General features: G+C 43.8%; 1 pseudogene; it reads right to left on the reverse strand.

Annotated features, from left to right (window-relative positions):
- LOC124006006 overlaps positions 1-22,362 on the reverse strand; it is a 47,493-nt pseudogene extending 25,131 nt beyond the window's left edge.
- Between the last annotated feature and the right edge of the window lie 1,453 nt (positions 22,363-23,815).

Raw genomic sequence — 23,815 nt, forward strand, 5'->3', positions numbered from 1 at the left:
AGGAAATTACTTCTCAAGGACGAGACAGACAGATAAAGCTCCATCTCCCCCACCATCTCTCATCAAACACCTTCTGTACCCTCCACCCGACGGTTAATTGGACATGATTGTTGAGTTAAGAGAGTGAATTTCCTCAGACGCCGTCAACAAGAGATGGAGAGAAAAGGAAGAGGAGGAGAACGTCTCTGGATATAGCCGTCAGACCAGACGACCCCATCTCTCTCTCTGTATGACTGTCTGATTGAGCTGTTGAAACAGCATTTCCTAGTTACTGTATCAAAATTCCACTTCCAATTATGGAACTATCATTTTTTTAAAGGAGGAATCTCCCCATGAAGAAATCCTATGTTGGTGAGGGTCTTGGTCATGAGAAGCTGGGTTTGCACGGTGGGCCTTGGTCAATAGTAGTGCACTATATAGGAAATAGGGTGCCATCTGGGATGCAACTGCCGTTTAACGAGCAGCATTTCATTGACAGTCACCGTCTGCCTGTCTTTGTGTGGTGGGGGCATAGACATGCCCGGTATGTAGGCCTCAGCTGGTTTATATAACCACGGTGACATCTGTCACTCATTACATAACCCTGGTCCCTGTGTGTTAAAAACTAGCCGGTATTCATATCCTCAATACACAGTGGTTGAATCACTAATAGCACCTTATTCACTTTATAGTGCACTACCTTTGACCAGACTCCATATGGGATGCTTTCTGTATACTCTCTGAAATCACAGGGAGGGTGTCGGGACTCAAAGCTGATCTGGCCTTGGACTCATTTATCCTGACTTTTAGTACAGGCAAAAAGGGGAAACTGACGGAGTGGAAAACTGTAAGCATCAGAAATAATTGCCTGAACCTAAGAGCAAGAGAGCAAGTCGCTGACTAACCATTGAGAAAGATATTCAACCTTGGAAAAATGATTTGGTTTTAATATAAGTAAGTGGAATAAAGGGAACTCCGTCACTTATGTTTGTGAACTAGCTATGAACTTCCAATCCAACTGACAGCACCAGCATTCATTTCCAAACTGGACATTTGACCAGATGGCATTAGATTCTGACCCAGGCTGATGGGTCCTGGTCAAGAGCAGTGTGCTACGTAGGGAATAGAGTGCCATTTGGTATGCAACTGAAGTGTTCTCACACCTCACTCAGAGTGTCAGTGTGTTCTCACCTGGGACAGGTACAGCAAATCCAATCATCAGCGTGCTCCAGAGGGGATACCCCCTTCCCTGTGAGGGACAGTAGTTTGGGGAGGGTGACTGGAAGTTGCTCCTCAGGGGCCGCCACAGGACCACAAGACCCACAATGCACCATGGGGATGGGCGTGCCCCAGTACCGCTGCCGGGAAATCAGCCAATCCCTGAGCTTGGTGCTGGTCAGGTGGCCACCCACTTTTCTCTCTGGCCTTCTGGGTAATGGAGTCAAATGCCTCCTCCCTGCTGAGGCCTGTGAACTACACAGAAGAGGGGGATGGTCAGAGAGAGAACAGGATGACAGCTTATGAGCTCAAACAGACACGAATTCACGAAAACAAAACAACTATTTGCCGATACTTAATTCAACCATAAATAAGGGTCTTCCATTAATAGCCATAAAAAGAAATTGGTAGAATGACTAAAAAGCTGGTTTACTGGTAACGTTGTGTAGAGTGACAGTGTGTGTTGCTGTGTGTCCACAAAGACCTCAACAGAGTTGAGCAGTGTGTGTCCTCCATCCTCCTGGCTCTTCAGGACTGGGCTCCAGCTCAGACCCAGAGCCCTGGACACAGAAGCATCCTCTACACTCCTGTCGGCGATTCCTGCCAGGGACACACACACACAGTACATTTATCACACACATACCATTTTATAACACTAATTCCCTGCAATTCTACACATTTTGCAATAGAGTGGAGGCAAATCTTTGCAGTTTATAATATGATAACTGTTAAACAATGAGCCCCACCGCAGTCGGTAATTCGACCATGCTTCCTATAAGTTTAGATACAGTGGGGCAAAAAGGTTCAGCCACCAATTGTGCAAGTTCTCCCACTTAAAAAGATGAGAGAGGCCTGTAATTTTCATCATAGGTACACTTTAACTATGACAGACAAAATGAGAAAAAGAAATCCAGAAAAATCACATTGTAGGATTTTTAATGAATTTATTTGCAAATTATGGTGGAAAATAAGTATGGGGTCAATAACAAAAGTTTATCAATACTTTGTTATATACCCTTTGTTGGCAATGACAGAGGTCAAACGTTTTCTGTAAGTCTTCACAAGGTTTTCACACACTGTTGCTGGTATTTTGGCCCATTCCTCCATGCAGATCTCCTCTAGAGCAGTGATGTTTTGGGGCTGTTGCTGGGCAACATGGACTTTCAACTCCCTCCAAAGATTTTCTATGGGGTTGAGATCTGGAGACTGGCTAGGCCACTCCAGGACCTTGAAATGCTTTTTACGAAGCCACTCCTTTATTGCCCGGGCGGTGTGTTTGGGATCATTGTCATGCTGTAAGACCCAGCCACGTTTCATCTTCAATGCCCTTGCTGATGGAAGGAGGCTTTCACTCAAAATCTCACAATACATGGCCCAATTCATTCTTTCCATTACACGGATCAGTCGTCCTGGTCACTTTGCAGAAAAACAGCCCCAAAGCATGATGTTTCCACCCCCATGCTTCACAGTAGGTATGGTGTTCTTTGGATGCAACTCAGCATTCTTTGTCCTCCAAACACGACGAGTTGAGTTTTTACCAAAAAGTTATATTTTGGTTTCATCTGACCATATGACATTCTCCCAATCTTCTTCTGGATCATTCAAATGCTCTCTAGCAAACTTCAGACGGGCCTGGATATGTACTGGCTTATGCAGGGGGACACGTCTGGCACTGCAGGATTTGAGTCCCTGGCGACGTAGTGTTTTACTGATGGTAGGCTTTGTTACTTTGGTCCCAGCTCTCTGCAGGTCATTCACTAGGTCCCCCCGTGTGGTTCTGGGATTTTTGCTCACCGTTCTTGTGATCATTTTGACCCCACGGGGTGAGATCTTGCGTGGAGCCCCAGATCGAGGCAGATTATCAGTGGTCTTGTATGTCTTCCATTTCCTAATAATTGCTCCCACAGTTGATTTCTTCAAACCAAGCTGCTTACCTATTGCAGATTCAGTCTTCCGAGCCTGGTGCAGGTCTACAATTTTGTTTCTGGTGTTCTTTGACAGCTCTTTGGTCTTGGCCATAGTGAAGTTTGGAGTGTGACTGTTTGAGGTTGTAGACAGGTGTCTTTTATACTGATAACAAGTCCAAACAGGTGCCATTAATACAGGTAACGAGTGGAGGACAGAGGAGCCTCTTAACCTCTTGAACCTCTGGGGGCAGTATTTCATTTTTGGATGAAAAACGTTCCCGTTTTAAACAAGATATTTTGTCACAAAAAGATGCTCGACTATGCATATAATTGGCAGCTTTGGAAAGAAAACACTCGGACGTTTCCAAAACTGCAAAGATATTGTCTGTGAGTGCCACAGAACTAATGCTACAGGCGAAACCAAGATGAAATTTCATAAAGGAAGTGAGCCAGATTTTGGAGGCGCTGTATTCCAATGTCTCCTTATATGGCTGTGAATGCGCAAGGAATGAGCCTACACTTTCTGTCGTTTCCCCAAGGTGTTTGCAGCATTGTGACGTATTTGTAGGCATATCATTGGAAAAGTGACCATAAGAGACTACATTTACCAGGTGTCCGCTGGGTGTCCTCCGTCGAAACTATTGCGTAATCTCCAGGTGCGTGCATTTTTCCATTTTGAACAGAGGAGAAACCAAACTGCAACGAGTGATTTATCATTGAATAGATATGTGAAAAACACCTTGAGGATTGGTTCTAAACAATGTTTGCCATGTTTCTGTCGATATTATGGAGTTAATTTGGAAAAAAGTTTGCGTTGTAATGACTGAATTTTCAGGTTTTTTTTTTCGCCAAACGTGATGAACAAAAAGGAGCGATTTCTCCTACACAAATAATCTTTTTGGAAAAACTGAACATTTGCTATCTAACTGAGAGTCTCCTCATTGAAAACATCCAAAGTTCTTCAAAGGTAAATTATTTTATTTGAATGCTTTTCTTGTTTTTGTGAAAATGTTGCCTGCTGAATGATAGGCTTAATGCTATGCTAGCTATCAATACTCTTACACAAATGCTTGTGTAGCTATGGTTGAAAAGCATTTTTTGAACATCTGAGATGACAGTGTTGTTAACAAAAGGCTAAGCTTGTGAGCCAATATATTTATTTAATTTCATTTGCGATTTTCATGAATAGTTAACGTTGCGTTATGGTAATGAGCTTGAGGCTATAATTACACTCCCGTATACGGGTTTTTTTCTTAGCCAAACGTAATGAACAAAACGGAGCGATTTCTCCTACACAAATAATATTTTTGGGAAAACTGAACATTTGCTATCTAACTGAGAGTCTCCTCATTGAAAACATCCAAAGTAATGAGCTTGAGGCTATGATTACGCTCCCGTATACGGGATTGCTCGTCGCAACAGGTTAAAGAATAAGTTACAGGTCTGTGAGAGCCAGAAATCTTGCTTGTTTGTAGGTGACCAAATACTTATTTTCCAGCATAATTTCCAAATAAATTCATAAAAAATCCTACAATGTGATTTTCTGGATTTTGTTTACTCATTTTGTCATAGTTGAAGTGTACCTATGATGAAAATTACAGTCCTCTCTCATCTTTTTAAGTGGTAGAACTTGCACATATGGTGGCTGACGAAATACTTTTTTGCCCCACTGTAGCTGGCCGCTAGACTAACTTACGAACCTACATTTTTTTAATGACATGGGCTAATTGAGTGACTGCTGATGCACAACCAAATTTCAAAATTGCACCTTGTGTATTCTATTATTCCATTAACTGTAAGTTGGACCAATTTCAACTCAGTCGGGGTCTCAAGGGCCTAAAAAAAAGAGGGGGCCGTGGGTTGCTGGGATATGGCTAGTTCCTCATGGGTATTGTCCTCCTTGTGGACTCGTGGAGTGAGAAAAACACCAAAAGCACCAAGCAGGGAACTCCCTTCTAGAGAGTTAAAGTTACATCATTCCAACAGCAGCCAAACGCCCAGTGTACGACAGAGACACACTGCAGGCTCAAAGACACACCGGCACAGTGACATCTACAAACATGTACAGGACACAGGAAAAGGCTGAATGGGATTCATGAAATTTTCCAAGCCACCATGCTTCTACATCTGTATTGCTTGCCGTTTTAGGTTGGGTTTCTGTATAGCACTTTGTGACATCGGCCGATGTAAAATGGGATTTATAAATAGGTTATTTCAATCAGAGAGACGAACAAAAGCTCAGAGGCCAATAATACACACTGTATGTGCAAGCCATGTGGACGTTCAAACCCACACACACATCCACGTACCGATGACAGTGTCTAGATGACCTTCAAATAGTGAAAAAGAGTGAGAGATGTGGGGGAGTGAGAGAGAGAGAGAATAGTGTGTGTGTGAGAGAGAGAGAGAGAGAGAGAGAGAGAGAGAGAGAGAGAGAGAGAGAGAGAGAGAGAGAGAGAGAGAGAGAGAGAGAGAGAGAGAGAGAGAGAGAGAGAGAGAGAGAGAGAGAGAGAATAGACAGTGAAAGAGAGTGACAGAGTTGGGGGAGCGAGAAAGAGAGAGCGAGGGAAAGCGAGAGAAAGAGATAGATAAAGAGAGCGATTCAGGGGAATCCCAATAAATGGCAATTTGAATGCATAGAAATACCATGAAGTGATCCAGAGGCCCATTTTAATGTATCTGTGACCAACAGATGCATATCTGTATTCTCAGTCATGTGAAATCCATAAAATAGGGCCTAATAAATGTATTACAATTGACTGATTTCCTTATTTGAACTGTAAATCAGTAAAATCTTTGAAATTGTTGCATGTTGAGTTTATATTTTTGTTCAGTAAAATGTGCCATTGCTCTGACAGAGTTACAATGGGCCACATATACTAAATATTTATTGTAAGCCACTTTAGATTAAAGCAGCACTTAAAAATGATCACAGACTACCAGGTCTGGACAGTGGTTCCTTCCTACCTCTGCCTGTCTGCAGGACTCTCTCCAGAGCTGAGCGGACTGGGCTGGTACCATGCAGCAGTCTGTGGGGGGAGACAATGGACAGGTAGGCAGCCCCAAACACTGCCTCTGGGCTGGAGGTGTAGCCTGCTAGAGTCTCCCCTGTCTCCTCCCCATTCACCTTCATGGAGGGAAGGATAGAGAGACACACAGTTTATGGATAAATACATGGAAGGACAGTAACTTGGCTACATTTGTTGTTGATCAGGGTAAAGGAGAGTTAAAAAAACAAACATAACACTAGTCGGTAAGAAAAAAGAAAACACCATAGCAAGGTTTGTATGCAATATTTAGCAATTGATCATGTTTTAACGTTAATACGTTAACATGCTATCGCCTGACAGAAATCCCATTAAATTGTCACCAAAAATACAGAATCATAATACAGACACTCTGGGAGTCATTTAGTACAGAACACCCTTGTCAATGTTAAAGATGTAATGGGACTGGTTCCTGCTTCCCATCTACAAAACCACCGATGGCACTAATTTTAATTACCCACTCTGCCAGGATCTGACTGATTTATGAGAACCCCCCCTCACACACACACACACACACACACACACACACACACACACACACACACACACACACACACACACACACACACACACACACACACACACACACACACACACACACACACACACACACACACACACACACACACAGTGAGAAAGAGTCACAACCCCCTTTACCATAAATATGATTACGATTTTAATAAGGAAGGAAGGCGTCAACCTAATACATTTCCTCCGTCTGCTGCAAGGAATTCTATGACTGGGGTGACTGGAGATCACAATAGGCTTTTAGTAAAACCATTTCAGAATGTCAATACTCTTTCAACATTATAAAAGTTCATTGGATATTTCAATGGAAATAAACACAGAGTCACTATGTTTGATTAAATTGCTGGTTGCAGAGGGATGACTGGTGCTGCTAGCTGAATGAGAATGATGTAGCAGGTGAGAATCTATGCGCTAATCCTAGCGATAATCCTAGAATACCTTAAAATGTTTATACCTGGAAAACTAAGTAGTCCAAACTAAACCAGGATGGACTGACAAGAAGGAACAGATGAGACATGTGAGTCTAACCTTGAGGTGGAAGTCGAAGTAGCAGCCGGTGCAGTCTCCAATCCAGTTGGCCTGCACGGCCTTGACCCCGTACCACTCTGGCAGCTCCGCCAGGGCGTCCAGGAGGGGCTGGGAGAGAGAGATACATCATACTTTTTTACATTTATCATACTGATGCTAAATATATCCTAAAGATGTTCAATCATATTGTAATGTTAGATGAAGATACTGTGTACATTTGGGGAACACCCACTGGGTTCAAGTCCCAGATCAGCACATCATCGACACTTCCTCTTTACCCCGAGAGGCTCTTCCAAAGCTTGGTCAATCTCCTGGCACAATACCACATTCTACCTCGTCTCATATTATGTAGTCATAGAGGGATTTTAGAAATCCTGACCTCCACAAGGCCTACTTTTGCATTTATCGCAAAGCAATCGCTCATGACTCAACAGTTTCATAATGAGAGGGAGATACAGATGTAGAGAGAAAGAGAGAGACACACACACACACACACACACACATTTTTAAAAAGAAGCTATGCATAACAAAAAGGGGCAGGCCAGAAAGCCCCAGCTGCGTTCCTCTTCTGTCTGAATGGAGAATATAAAAAGGCAACAGCACCAAATTGATATACCTCTCCCCCACTATCACAACCCATTACTAAACCACCCTCTGAGATCTCTACCCAACACACTGTAATAACACCAATAACAGCAATACAACCAATACTAACAATGGCGATAAGGATGATTGTAATTGCAGTGTGTATCAATGTTATTTCACCGTTTCTAAAGCATGGATGGAGAGAGAGACAATCAGAGAGAGAGAGAGAGAAGACAGAATCTGAGAGAGTGAGAAAGAGATTGGTGTCTTGCCATAAATGCTGGTGTCTGTGTGTCAGTCAAGCAGCCTAGCAACAATGCCAGTCACAGCGATGTCACCAAGAACAAACGCCCGCTGAGGGGAACGGAGGTGAGGTGGTACTCTGCTCAAACCATGAGATGAAGAGAAAAAAACTAAACTAAATTGTGTCTTTGTCTCCAGAAAAGAAACAACATCATTGGAGCCACATAAACCGTCAGGTTTAACCAGCGATGTAGGCCTATGGCTGGGCCAATTCCAAAGGTTTCCATGGCAACCTAGTAAAGCTGTAAAATTCTATATCAATAAAGTGAGGGTGGCTCACTAGAATTTTTTTTTTGGTGTGTCCGTGTCAATGTCCGTGTGGGTGCGTGTCAATGTCCGTGTGGGTGCGTGTCAATGTCCGTGTGGGTGCGTGTCAATGTCCGTGTGGGTGCGTGTCAATGTCCGTGTGGGTGCGTGTCAATGTCCGTGTGGGTGCGTGTCAATGTCCGTGTGGGTGCGTGTCAATGTCCGTGTGGGTGCGTGTCAATGTCTGTGTGGGTGCGTGTCAATGTCCGTGTGGGTGCGTGCGAGTGTGTTTCCCTGCATCTTTTGTAGCATCTCTCCTACATGCGTTCATACATTAAATATTTGATCACCTTAACACATGCATGTGAATATATCTGAGGCTGCCTATGGAACAATCTAGCAAAGCTTACTAGAGTGTGTATGTTTGTATGCCTGTGTAAAATGATGAATCTATGTGTAGCCTGTGCGAGGCTGGTAATTGAAGTGAATGCCATGTTGTTGATTTACATGACACTACAGTGTGATGTGTTCAAATGAGAGTCCCATCAGTGTGTGTGATTATGCACGAAATAGAAAACATCTATTGTCAATGTAAGTATTAATTGTGTTCATCGTGTGTGTATGTGTGTGTGTGAATCTCAGATGTAAAGTGCAGTGGCAGGTAAGGTTGCACATTTTGGGGAATATTAGAGGTGGAAACTTTCCGTGGGAATTAAAAGGAATATATGGGAAATAACGGGACTATATGGGAATTAATGGAAATATATACAAATGAATATTAATAGCATTTAAATGTAGATGTTTTTTGGCATAGGATATATTTACCATACCATATGGAGACAGAAACATAAACCTTTTAACTTATCATAAGTAGACATAACTGCAAATTATTCCAATTGAAATTTTTTAAAACTATTTTATTATGAATTTAAATTTGATGAAACGAGTTCTGTTCACATGGGGTGATTTCACTGAACAACAAAAGAAAGGGAATATTGAATGATCTCCAATCATACATTGCATCTCCCAAAAACCTTTTCAACATACATCTGTAAAATGATAGTCTAGAAACAAAAGCTTTGGTTGTTTTTTATTTAACCTTTAACTAGGCAAATCAGTTAAGAACAAATTCTTATTTGCAATGACGGGCCAGGAACAGTGGGTTAACTGCCTTGTTCAGGGGCAGGACGACAGATTTTTACCTTGACAGCTTGGGGATTTAATCTCGCAACCAATCTAGCAACCTGGCCCAACGCTCTAACCACTAGGCTACCTGCCGTCATCCTCTCAGGCTTCCATGTCTTCTCCCTGGACCTCCTCAATGTCCACCTCTTGAACATCAGGCTCTGAGACCTCATCTTCACTGTCACTCCAACCTTGTTGAGGATGGCTCATGGTCAGGCTCAAAAAGCTTCAAATTTGCCTAGATGGCCACCAATTTTTCAACCCTTGTATTGATCAGCCTGTTGCGTGCTCTGGTGTGTGTGTTCCCAAACAAGGACCAGTTGCACTCTGAGGCGGCTGATGTTGGTGGGATTTGGAGGATGATGGAGGCAGCAGGGGAAAGAGCCTCAGATCCACAAATTCCCTATGACCAGGTGGCTGATGAGATATGTTGGCACGACTGCCATATTGCATCTCCATCCCAAAGCCCTTGCTTGGAAGTGAACTTCGCCAGACTGCCATGAACCTTGCCTTCATCCAGGCCAAGGTGGCGAGACACAGTAGTGATGACACCATAGGCTTTGTTGATCTCTGCACCAGACAGGATGTTCTTGCCAGCATACTTGGGGTCCAACATGTATGCTGCTGCGTGTATGGACTTCAGGCAGAAGTCTTCACGCTTTTTGATGTATTTCAGAACTGCAGTTTCCTCTGCTTGGAGCAACAGTGAAGTGGGCAGGGCAGTATGGATTTCTTCTCTTACATCTGCAAGCAGAGTCTGAACATCAGACAGGATGGCATTGTCTCCCTCAATCCATGCAATGGCTACTGCTATAGGTTTCAGGAGTTTCAGGCTGCTTACCACTCACTCCCAAAATACATCATCCAGGAGGATCCTCTTGATGGGGCTGTCCATATCGGCAGACTGTGATATGGACCATTTCTTGGAGAGACTCCTACTCCTTGAGTAGATAAAGCATGTCTGGTTGGAGGGTTGTATGCTGGGCGAAGACCATTCAGAAATCTTTTCCAATACACATTGCCTGTGAGCAACAGAGGTGAACCAGTTGCATACACAGCTTGAGCAAGACATTCATCAACATTTCTCTGACTACGTTACTTCATTACGTTAAAAAAAAACTTCTGATTCCAGCCTCCCGGGTGGCGCAGTGGTTAAGGGCGCTGTACTGCAACATACATCTGTAAAATGATACGCACGAGACACACACACCTACCTTGGCGTAGTTGGTGGTCTTAATGAACCACTGCCTGAGTAATTTCTGCTCCACCAGAGCTCCAGACCTCCAGGAGCGGCCGTTGTCATCCACCTGCTCATCAGCCAACACCGTCTGGTCCACAGGGTCCCAGTTCACCACCGCCTGGAACACACACATGCACAGATTACAATTACTACAACTACACACAGACACAAAGACAGACATAAGCCAACATCACAGGAGCTGATCGAATCAGAGAAAGAGACAGATGTCTACTGATACGAGTGCCAAAATACCTTGCATCTGATTAAACTACATGACTTCTCCACTACAGCACAGATTTTCCGATTGTCTGTAATCTACTATACAAAATGTGTTTTCCTCACAAAGCCAAAGGAGGCTCCATAGTTACTGAAGACTGTTCCCCAGGCCACTGAGTCTCTGTGGCCAGCCTGAGAGTCATCCTCCTGGGGTGTGTCTCCCTCATCCTGCCTCCCTGGAGCTCTTACACACAGCTCATGACAATACCAGGGGCATGACTGCATCACATTAGTTCAAAGTGTTGTCATCTCTTCGTCAGCAGAGATGGAAAGGAGATGATGAGAGGAAACCACTTTGGAATATTGAGACAGCCTATGACAAGGATTGGACAGACTCAGACTCAAGGACCCCGAACCTACCTCTTTCTGATAGGCCGAGCTTGACGAACAGCCACTGGGTCCACCTGTAATACTCTGGCAGGCAGGTGGTCACCTCCTGGTCAGAGGAGAGGGAAGCAGAGGGATCCACAAGATGATTCATACACACACGCACACACACGAGAGAAAATAGTAATCCACCCACACAGCCTCCCACCGGAAGGTTGGAGGTGGTGCTCAGCTCCTCCCATTACTCACCTTGTCCCAATTAAAGCAGAACCCTAGGCTGTCGAGCTGCTCCCGCATGGACTGGATATTACTGGGGACGGAGACAGACAGGGGAGAGGAGGACGTTAGGGGGAATGAGAGCGAGAGAGCGAGAGAGAGAGAGAGAGGTGTTTGTGTCGTATCTTGTATTGTACCTCTTCGTCCATTCCTCCGGGTCAAGGCCTCTCTCGATGGCAGCGTTCTCTGCTGGGAGTCCATAGCATCCCAGCCCATTGGGTTTAGCACCTAAAAACTGTTACACAAAAATCAGTTACATATCACACCTGTCTGTTCTTCCCTGCCCATTGGGGTTCTACATGTTACACACAGCCCCCAAGACAACAGTTCAATTCAATTTAAAATACTTGATTTGTCCCCTTGGGCCGGGCAATTACTAACACAGCTATAGCTCTCTGTTCTATGCCAGAAGGCATGTAATATACGTAGAAGCTGTTAAACCCAACCAGAGTGTAAGGCAGAGAGGTGAGGGAACATAACATCTAATGCATGTAGAGTGGCTGTGCACAGGCCCATAAAGGCCTAATGTTGTAATGTGAGTTATACGGGGAACATACCGGCGCTGGTCTGATTGGATGTGTTAAATGGAGGATGGTAATAGGAACCAGGGCCTCTCTGTTTTCATCATCATCATCTATATTTCATTCACACTAGAATGGGGATGTCGTGTTGAAAGGCATTGTATTTTGCAGCACTGACAGATGTGATCAGAGGTTTACACAGGCTTACAGCTTTTGCTTGCTGGCAGTCAGTTCAATCCTTCTCCTCATAATGTGTTTTCTCACTTACTCCCACTTCTTCATACCAGTGTCTCCCTCCTTCCCTCCGCTTCTCACAACACTATTAAGAATTGATAACCTCCTTTCACCCTTCTCTATTCCTTCTTCATGCTTCGCTTTCTCTTACTGAAGAGAAAGAAAACAGAGGAGAGGCAATAAAGGGAGGAGTGGAGAGGAGAAGAGAATGGAAGAGAAGTGGAAAGAGAGAGAGGTGAGGGGAACAGGAGAGGAGAGCAGTGTGCATCAACTAACGAGTCTGACGTTTCAGACAAAAATCGGTATCCTTGGTAACTGCCTGGGCCTAATTTGTAAAGCCGAGTGCTGGAAAATATCAGTCTAAGTGAGCGCCTTCGTGCCGAGGTAAAATATACAGACATTGACTAGAGAAATGAGTACCTATAGATGTAGAAATATAAAGAAGTCCCTACAGTCATTAAAATAGATGTGCTTGCCGTGTTAATACACCGTTTTATCAGTTTAAATGTGCACATTATCTAATGTAGTGAGGAGGACCTTTAGCTGATCTGTTGTCGAGAAGAGATGAACTCCTGACAGACAGGGACAGGCTGTCAGCCCAAAGAGACTGTCAGAGGCAAACTATCATCGCTTTTTAAGAGTCGATGCTCCACAACAACCCCAGGGCCAAAGTCAAGTCTCTAACTCCCCCACTACGACTGTATTGCCTACATTTAACCTATGGATAACCTATGGATAGAGGAGGAGCTAAGAGAGAAACCTGTCCACAGAGTGGAAGACTTAGATGTATATTAGGGAGTGACTTGTCCATCCAGGCCAGCAGGACAGCCTGACAGACAGGAGTCCCAGGGGAGGGGGCTGATTTTGGGCATGCAACACACTAGCACGGCTATACTAAAGTGTATGTGTGTCCACCCACACACACATCCCAAAAGCTCTGGTTCCATCTGTGAAGAGACGAGCTGCAGGCTGAAAGCAGAGCAGAGCCACAGGCAGTATAACCACTAAACATCACACCACAACTAGGCTGCAGGGAAGGGATTTTGTCTCTACAAGTGTAATCTCGTTGAATGAATGAACTACGGTAGTTGAAGACAACTTGTTCTCTCTCTAGTGTGTCTGTGCTCGCATGTTTGTGTGTGTGGACAAAGTAAATGGATTATCTTTCTCTCTGACAGACGCTGACAGACAAATATACCCTTGGTCAGCAGCGTGTAGCTGTCTATCCATGACGGTCCATACGACAGCTGAAATAAAAGTGGTTAGGAAGACAGCATTACAGCCCTACTGCTGGTAGCCCAGATGCTACCTGCTAAGACAAATAAAGTCCATATGAAGACAGAAATGTAGCCAACACTGTGACCCTTTGAGTGGATGAGGGCATTTGCTTAGTAAACAACCAGCTGGGCAAAGCTATGAGCAGCAAATACACAACAAACACACCTGCAGATATATTCAGTCACAGTCACAGCTGCATGACATACAGCAGGTTGTTAATGGATTAGTAAACCCTGAGGTCTTATTGAATCAAGTGTGATGGATGAAACATCAGGGTTGTGTTCATTAGGGCATGCAACGGAAAACAAAAATGTGTTATTGTACCAGTCCCTCCCTGCTTCAATATGAACACGACCCAAGCGATGGTGCTCAGAATTACTCTACTCCTCAGTCTCCTCTTTGCTTCTCCTGAACCTCAGTCTCTCTCCAACCCCTAGCCATCTCTCTCTGAGTGGGAGGGAACAAAACCCTGCTGCTTACAAAACAATGACAGGCCCGTTGTGCTACACTCACACAACATTGACAGCACTTTGTCAGGCTCCATTAAATCAAACCCTGAGGACTCATTCAAAATGGCACCCTATTCCCTATATATTGCACTGCTTTGGACCACAGCCCTATGGACCCTGGTAAAAAAATAAAATCCCTATAAAAGGGAATCTGGTGCCATTTGGTACGTAGCCTGAGAGAGGAGGGCCTACAACACAACACACACCAAAGAAATGCTGTCCGTCTCGCTAAGGAGCGGGAGTGGGTTGTTATTGTGACAAAGAGAAAAATGTCTGGAGTAATGGTTTAGAACAGTATACAGAGGGAGGGAGGGTAAGAGAGGAGGGAGAGAGGGGGGGGGGAGGATGAAGAGAGAGAGAAGGAAAGAGAGAAAGAGTGAGATGAGTGAGGGTCACAGTGAATTCTTTAGTAACCATTTCAAGCTGTGGGTGACTGGCTGCATTGGGGGACACAGTGACAAATCCGAATGGTGTCTCTGTGGAGTCATTTGTCACCAGTGGTTTGTAGGACACCAGCGGTGTGATCATCATCTCTCTTAAAACACCAACACACATCTTTCACACTTTTCTATGAGGTGGAGAGTCATCAACACCTTCGAATGGGTAGTGGGAGCTTCCCTCCCTGTTTTACCCCTGCAGAAACACTTAAAGGCAGATAGATGTCTTAGAGGGGCTCACCAACTGAAAGAGTCATTGTTTTGACATGAAACCCTTTTATGCCGTAATCCCGTCTGGTAATGTGCCACGCGTAGGTAGTCCCACTGAAAAGTGGTCTTGTGGCAAAGAGCACTTAGGTAATTCGCACAGTTCGGATTACCACTTTATTTTAAGAATGTGAAATGTCTGAAAAATATTTGAGAGAATGATTTATTTCAGCTTTTATTTCTTTCATCACATTCCCAGTGGGTCAGAAGTTTACATACACTCAGTTAGTATTTGGTAGCATTGCCTTTAAATTGTTTAACTTGGGTCAAACGTTTCGGGTAGCCTTCAACAAGCTTCCCACAATAAGTTGGGTGAATTTTGTCCCATTACTCAAATCAAATCAAAGTTTTATTTGTCACATACACATGGTTAGCAGATGTTCATGCGAGTGTAGCGAAATGCTTGTGCTTCTAGTTCCGACAATGCAGTAATAACCAACAAGTAATCTAACCTAACAATTCCACAACTACTACCTTATACACACAAGTGTAAAGGGATAAAGAATATGTACATAAAGATTTATGAATGAGTGATGGTACAGAACGGCATAGGCAAGATGCAGTAGATGGTATCGAGTACAGTATATACATATGAGATGAGTAATGTAGGGTATGTAAACAAAGTGGCATAGTTTAAAGTGGCTAGTGATACACGTATCACACAAAGATGCATTAGATGATATAGAGTACAGTATATACATATGAGATGGGTAATGTAGGGTATGTAAACATTATACACTGCTCAAACAAATAAAGGGAACACTTAAACAACACAATGTAACTCCAAGTCAATCACACTTCTGTGAAATCAAACTGTCCACTTAGGAAGCAACACTGATTGACAATAAATTTCACATGCTGTTGTGCAAATGGAATAAACAGGTGGAAATTAGAGGCAATTAGCAAGACACCCCCAATAAAGGAGTGGTTCTGCAGGTGATAACCACAGACCACTTCTCAGTTCCTATGCTTCCTGGCTGATGTTTTGGTCACTTTTGAATGCTGGCGGTGCTTTCACTGTAGTGGTAGCATGAGACGGAGTCTACAACCCACACAAGTGGCTCAGGTAGTGCAGCTCATCCAGGATGGCACATCAATGCGAGCTGTGGCAAGAAGGTTTGCTGTGTCTGTCAGCGTAGTGTCCTGAGCATGGAGGTGCTACCAGGAGACAGGCCAGTACATCAGGAGACGTGGAGGAGGCCGTAGGAGGGCAACAACCCAGCAGCAGGACCGCTACCTCCGCCTTTGTGCGAGGAGGAGCAGGAGGGGCACTGCCAGAGCCCTGCAAAATTACCTCCAGCAGGCCACAAATGTGCATGTGTCTGCTCAAACGGTCAGAAACAGACTCCATGAGGGTGGTATGAGGGCCCGACGTCCACAGGTGGGGGTTGTGCTTACAGCCCAACACCGTGCAGGACATTTGGCATTTGCCAGAGAACACCAAGATTGGCAAATTCGCCACTGGAGCCCTGTCCTCTTCACAGATGAAAGCAGGTTCACACTGAGCACATGTGACAGACGTGACAGTCTGGAGACGCCGTGGAGAACGTTCTGCTGCCTGTAACATCCTCCAGCATGACCGGTTTGGCAGTGGGTCATTCATGGTGTTGGGGTGGCATTTCTTTGGGGGCCATGTGCTCCCCAAAGGTACTGAGATGAGGTCCTCAGACCCCATGTGAGACCATATGCTGGTGCGGTTGGCCCTGGGTTCCTCCTAATGCAAGACAATGCTAGACCTCATGTGGCTGGAGTGTCAGCAGTTCATACATCAATTTCCATTATTAAAGTGGCTGGAGTTGAGTCAGTATGTTGGCAGCAGCCACTCAATGTTAGTGGTGGCTGATTAACAGTCTGATGGCCTTGAGATAGAAGCTGTTTTTCAGTCTCTCGGTCCCTGCTTTGATGCACCTGTACTGACCTCGCCTTCAGGATGATAGCAGGGTCAACAGGCAGTGGCACGGGTGGTTGTTGTCCTTGATAATCTTTATGGCCTTCCTGTGACATCGGGTAGTTTTCCCCCGGGATGCGTTGCGCAGATCTCACTACCCTCTGGAGAGCCTTATGGTTGTGGGAGGAGCAGTTGCCGGCCTAGGAACAATGACGGCCTAGGAAAAGCGGATTAACTGTCAAACATTGTTTATTTTTCATTCAACCTTTATTTAACTAGGCATGTCAGTTAAGAACAATTTCTTATTTACAAGTGCCTTGTTCAAGGACAGAAAGACAGATTTTTACCTTGTCAGCTCTGGGATTCGATCTAGCAACTTTTCGGTTACTGGCCCAACGCTCTAACCACTAGGCTACCTGAAACCCCAAACATGATGACAACACCACCCCAGTGGGTGTTGCTGGGCAGCTTCAATGTAGTGCTCTTATTCTTCTCACTTTGCTTGGTGAGGTAGATTGCTGCTATAACTTGATAACCCTTCACATATATAACCATTTCATTGGCTCTCTTGTAGAGTGTATGCATTGTTTTCAGTGCCATGATGTCCTTGAGGAGCAGATTCAATGCATGAGCAGCACAGCCAATAAGTGTGATGTGAGGGTAGGACTCCTCCACTTTAGACAAAGCAGCCTTCATGTTCACAGCATTGTCTGTCACCAGTGCAAATGCCTTCTGTGGTCCAAGTTCCTTGATGACTGCCTTCTGCTCATCTGCAATGTAGAGACCGGTGTGTCTGTTGTCCCTTGTGGCTGTGCTCTTGTAGAATAGTGGTTGAGGGGTGGAAGTGATGGTTAATTATTCCTTACCCACGAACAGTCGACCACCCATCAGAGATGATTGCAATACAGTCTGCTTTCTCTATGATTTGCTAGACCTTCACTTCAACTCTGTTGAAATCTGCATCCAGAAAATGAGTAGATAAAGCATGTCTGGTTGGAGGAGTGTATGCTGGGTAAAGACCATTCAGAAATCTCTTCCAATACACATTGCCTGTGAGCATCAGAGGTGAACCAGTTGCATACACAGCTTGAGCAAGACATTCATCAACATTTCTCTGACTACGTTCCTCCATTGAGTAAAAAAAAATATATATAATTACAGGAGGACCATGAGCTGTTGCTATCGATAAGGTGTACAATTAATCATTTTCACCTCGAATAGCAGTAGAGGGACTTTTGTCAGAGGTTGCTTGTTGTGAGTGCTGAGAGAACTTTATGCACTTGGCCAGATGATTCTGCATCTTTGCTGCATTCTTCACATATGATTTGGCACAGTATTTGCAAATGTACACAGCTTTTCCTTCTACATTAGCTGCAGTGAAATGTCTCCACACATTGTCAGGACCTGGTTACGAACCCGGGTCTCCGGAGTGAGAATCAGTCACTTAACCAACTGAGCCACGAATAGTTGGCAGAATCCAGAAGATGAGGCAGACACAGCAGTACTTGAGACGGTGTATTTAATGAAGTAAAAAGTGAAGTTCTTCAGGAAAACATGTAACTCCACAACCTCAAAAGGAATTCCAGAAGAACAAAGGTAATCCTCCAAGACAAAAAGGTAAATCCACAAGGTGGAAGGTATAGCACAAAAAGCCTCAAAAAATACTCAAAAACAAACAAACAAGAACAAAAAACAGAATTCCACAAGAGAGTCCACCGGGATCAACAAGAGTTCACAGAGAACTAGGGCTGGGTGCTAACATACAAACACAGAGCAAAGGACTGAGGAAAACAAAGGGTCTAAATACAATCAGGGGAAACGAGGCACAGGTGCAAATAATAATGGGGATCAAGGGAAAACAAAAGGTCAAAAGGCACAATGGGGGCATCGAGTGACCAAAAACCGGAACAACCCTGGCCAAATCCTGACACACATCAGATGGTGCCCGTGGCATTTTCGTGTAATTAAAAAATGAGTTAAAAAAAACAATACAATTCCAGGTACAGATAAATAGTTAAGCAGTTAGATTAAACAACTTCTTTGTAAAATAAATCTTTTTAAATGAAACATGTATGGAAACAGGTGAATTAACACTCATCAGTTAGCAGGCTCAAGCAAGCTAAAACTCACATGGTAGCAAAGACTTACTAGCAGAAATTGTTAATAAGTTAGAAATTATTTAAACACACTTTGCTGTAGGCTACTATTTACTAGTTAACAAAAAAATAATGTATGTCATATAAAATAGATTCACCCCGCCCAGTATCATAATCAAACCTTACCAGGAAGCATGTAGTCCTTGGCTCAGACAGTGTAGTAGTGTGGGCTCAATAGCATCTCATTCGTGTGAAAGATCTTGAGAATCAGCTGTACAGTCATGACCAAAAGTTGAGTATGACACAAATATTATTTTCCACAAATTTTGCCGCTTCGGGGTCTTTAGATATTTTTGTCAGATGTTAATATGGAATACTGAAGTACAATTACAAGCAAGTGTCAAAGGCTTTTATTTACAATTACATGAAGTTTATGCAGAGTCAATATTTGCAGTGTTGACCTTTCTTTTCAAGACCTCTGCAATCCGCCCTGGCATGCTGTCAATTAACTTCTGGAACACATCCTGACTGATAGCAGCCCATTCTTGCATAATCAATGCTTGGAGTTTGTCAGAATTTGTGGGTTTTTGTTTGTCCACCCGCCTCTTAAGGATTGACCACAAGTTCTCAATGGGATTAAGGTCTGGGGAGTTTCCTGGCCATGGACCCAAAATATCAATGTTTTTTCCCCCAAGCCACCTAGTTATCACTTTTGCCTTATGGCAAGGTGCTCCATCATACTGGAAAAGGCATTGTTCATCACAAAACTGTTCCTGGATGGTTGGGAGAAGTTGCTCTCGGAGGATGTGTTGGTACCATTCTTTATTCATGTCTGTGTTCTTAGGCAAAAATGTGAGTGAGCCCACTCCCTTGGCTGAAAAGCAACCCCACATGAATGGTCTCAGGATGCTTTACTATAGGCATGACACAGGAGTGATGGTAGCACTCACCTGGTCTTCTCCGGACAAGCTTTTTTCCGGATGCCCCAAACAATCGGAAAGGGGATTCGTCAGAGAAAATGACTTTACCCCAGTCCTCAGCAGTCCAATCCCTGTACCTTTTGCAGAATATCAGTCTGTCCCTGATGTTTTTATCTGGAGAGATGTGGCTTCTTTGCTGCCCTTCTTGACACCAGGCCATCCTCCAAAAGTCTTCGCCTCACTGTGCGCGGAGATGCACTCACATCTGCCTGCTGCCATTCCTGAGCAAGCTCTGTACTGGTGGTGCCCCGATACCGCAGCTGAATCAACTCAGTCCTGGCACTTGCTGGACTTTCTTGGGCTCCCAGAAGCCTTCTTCACAACACAAGAACAATGATTCCAAGCACCACACTCCTTTTGAAGCTTCCAGTCTGTTATTTGAACTTAATCAGCATGACAGAGTGATCTCCAGCTTTGTCCTTGTCAACACTCACACCTGTGTTAACGAGAGAATCACTGACATGATGTTAGCTGGTCCTTTTGTGGCAGGGCTGAAATGCAGTGGAAATGTTTTTGGGGGATTCAGTTCAATTGCATGGCAAAGAGGGACTTTGCAATTAATTGCAAATTCACCTGATCACTCTTCAGAACATTCTGGAGTATATGCAAATTGCCATCATACAAACTGAGGCAGCAGACTTTGTTAAAATTAATATTTGTGTCATTCTCAAAACTTTTGGCCAAGACTGTACATGTGATAGAAAAGTGCACTGCACGTGATGGAATAATGCACTGTGCATGTAGAGGGTTGCAATTCCATTGAATTGGGGATAGTTTAACCAAAATATGCCACAAGACCTAGAATTGCCTTATGTGTATCCCACAAAAAAGGTTCACTGTTATAAGCTAACTTTTTTAAATGAATTTTAGCAAAATTCCCCAAATTCCCAGACTTAAATTCTCATGGAACAATTATGGAAATTTCCCAGAAAGTTTCTGACCCTTTGTAACCCTAGTCTGTATGTCTGAGTGCAGCTGCAGCAGGTTTCCAGAGTGTGTGAGGCAGCAGTTCTTTAATGATTCCCAGTGTCTTTGAGAAAGGCCAGCCAGACCAGATAGATGGCAGAGTGAGGGGCTATCTGGACTACTCACAGCCTGCATTCTGAATGGCACCCTATTTCCTACGGTCCATGGTCAAAAGTACTGCGTTTTTCCTCACGAATCTTGTTCTGGAGGCAGCTCTGCATAGTGGTAACTAGCTGGCACAGACACACAGTCATAAAATCAGATTTTAAACTTAATCTTTACCCTAACCTCACCCACACGGCTAATCCTAATGCCTAATCCCAAATTAGGAACAAAAAGCACATTTTTGTTTTCATACGTCTTTACAAAATAGCCAATTTTGACTTTGCAGCTGGCCCATCTAAGGGGCAATCGCTCAGTTCTGCCTCCATGACAAAACTCATGACAATAAATGTCAACCTGCGCAATAAATAGGAAATAGGTTGGCATTTCGGACTTCCCTCTGTATGAATCACCCAAGGCCAAGAGGGGCCTGAATAACTCAATGAGCTCAGACTGACTAAACAACCTTTATATAGGCAAAAACAACAGTTTTGAAGGAGCTCATTGATGGTCTGAATACTTTTGTGTGGAAAGCTTGGGCTGAATCATGGCGCATTGTGGGTTTGTAACAATGTCGTAACACAAGGTTGGATGTCAGGGTCAGCTACAGTACTACTTGCCTTGGAGGATGGTCATGACAACAGTAACCAAAAAACAGAGACGGACAAACAGGAGACTGTGAATAGGTTACTTCATTACTAAGCATATTACACCTGAGTCAAGAATATTAGACAGTAAGTTAATGATTTAATGAATGTTTTAGAGTCTATGCAAACCAGAAGGCCTCCCAAAGGGAACACTAAACAGGGTTCAACCAGACAGACACACACATATAAACATAGCAATAGGGCCAGGTACTAATGTCCCATGATGACTATGGTTATTCTGAAGGATGCTTAATGACCAGAGTATGGTTTAATATTAGGCTAGATTATAATTGGAACTAAAGCCAGGGGTGTTTTAAAATATTAATCTGACAATCTTTCCCAGAAGCCTCTACTAAGGGCCAACATAAAGCAAAGAGAGAACTTAAGAATTGCTGCCAACTCACCTCCTCCAGCGTATCCCTTTACCACTGCTCCATGATACGGGGGGTGCCACCAGCACTCCACCCTGTGTCTGGTGTCCGCTTTATAGTCCCTGTCCCAGACCACTGTCTCGCTGAACAGGGTCCGAGCCCTGACTCTGGGGCAGGAGGAGAGGAGGTGGGGCATGGGGGCCATGAGGGCACAGTCAGCCCTGGACCTGGGTCTGCCCAATCCCAACCTGAACAGGCCACTGTCACGCGGGCAGAGAGACACATTGTACACTGCCATCTGCATGGCTCTGTTACCTAGGCAACACAAGGACACAGTTCTATTAGTCAGTGCTCTGCTCACAAGAAAAGACAGCAGAGCACACAGTAGCTGCAGCTAAAGCCTCAGTCAGCTCGTACCCATTCTTAAGGAAAATAGGCTGCTTGGAACAGGATGAAAATAACAGTCTGGAGTTTGATTCTGGTTAACGATAGCTGGTGAGTAATACCTGTTAATTAACACAGTAATAGATGTTCAATAACACCTGAAGGCATCAGATCGCATAAGGCAAAAACTTTGCTGCAAAAAGGCACACACATTCACACAGTCACCAAGGTAACCCAAGAAGATATTTTTAGGGTAAATCCATTTGAATTCAATCACTTTTTGACAGCACTCCTTTTGATTTCAACTAAATCTTCCATACATATTTGCCCATTGTAGAAGTGCTCAGAAAGTGACCTTTTGTACACGAATGTGCTCAAAGTTGACCCATTTTTCATACCCAATAACTCAATGTGTCACGATCGTCGTAGTGAGGAGACCAAAGTGCAGCGTGATATGAATACATGTTCTATATTTAATGAAGAAAAACCACTGAAACAAACTTACAAAACTACAAACAAACATGACGCTATATATCAACAGTGCAGACACAGGTAACTAGACATAGACAATAACCCACGAACCACAATACAAAACAGGCAACCTAAATATGGTTCCCAATCAGAGACAACGACAAACACCTGCCTCTGATTGAGAACCATATCAGGCCAAAACACATAGAAACAGACTAACTAGACATGCAACATAGAATGCCCACTCATATCACACCCTGACCAAACAAAACATAGACACAAACAACGCAAATAATGGTCAGAGTGTGACACAATGCCAAGAGTGTGCAAAGCTGTCATTAAGGCAAAATGTGACTAGTTTGAAGAATCTCAAATATAAAATATACTTTGATTTGTTTAACACTATTTTGGTTTATAGAAAAATTCCATGTGTGTTATTTCATAGTTTTGATGTCTTCACTATTATTCTACAATGTAGAAAATGTAGAAACAAATGCAATGAGTAATTGTGTCCAAACATTTGACTGGTACTGTATATATCTAAAAATAAACGTATATCCCACGGTGAGAGAACGATATGAAAATCTGGATACTGCCCATCCACTTCTTCCATGACGGGCAAACAAGTATAGAACGTTATTTAAATCAAAAGGGATGCTGTCAAAAAGTGATTGAATTCAAATAGCAACAACAACCTTGGGAACAGAGTACACACACATAGCCTCTCAAGTGACACCGATGCTGCTGACATGACACATCATGAAAATATTTACCAAGAAGTGTTCCATCCCACACAGCATATAAGTCAAGGCCCTTGGTAACACAAGTGGGTCAGACGTGTCAACCTACAATTGCCCCTTGCAACTGCCTTTAGTAGTAGGGTATTTTCCTGGTCACTAAATCATCATTGCAAGACTGCCATAGAAGACAGTTAGAGGTTCTCACTTTATACAGTATGCTAGACTATATCCCTGAGCTGGTGGACTGGGCCTATGGAGGGACCCCCTGGGGACTTCTCT

The sequence above is a fragment of the Oncorhynchus gorbuscha genome, linkage group LG19 (assembly GCF_021184085.1).
Source record: "Oncorhynchus gorbuscha isolate QuinsamMale2020 ecotype Even-year linkage group LG19, OgorEven_v1.0, whole genome shotgun sequence".
Classification (NCBI taxonomy): Eukaryota; Metazoa; Chordata; class Actinopteri; order Salmoniformes; family Salmonidae; genus Oncorhynchus; species Oncorhynchus gorbuscha.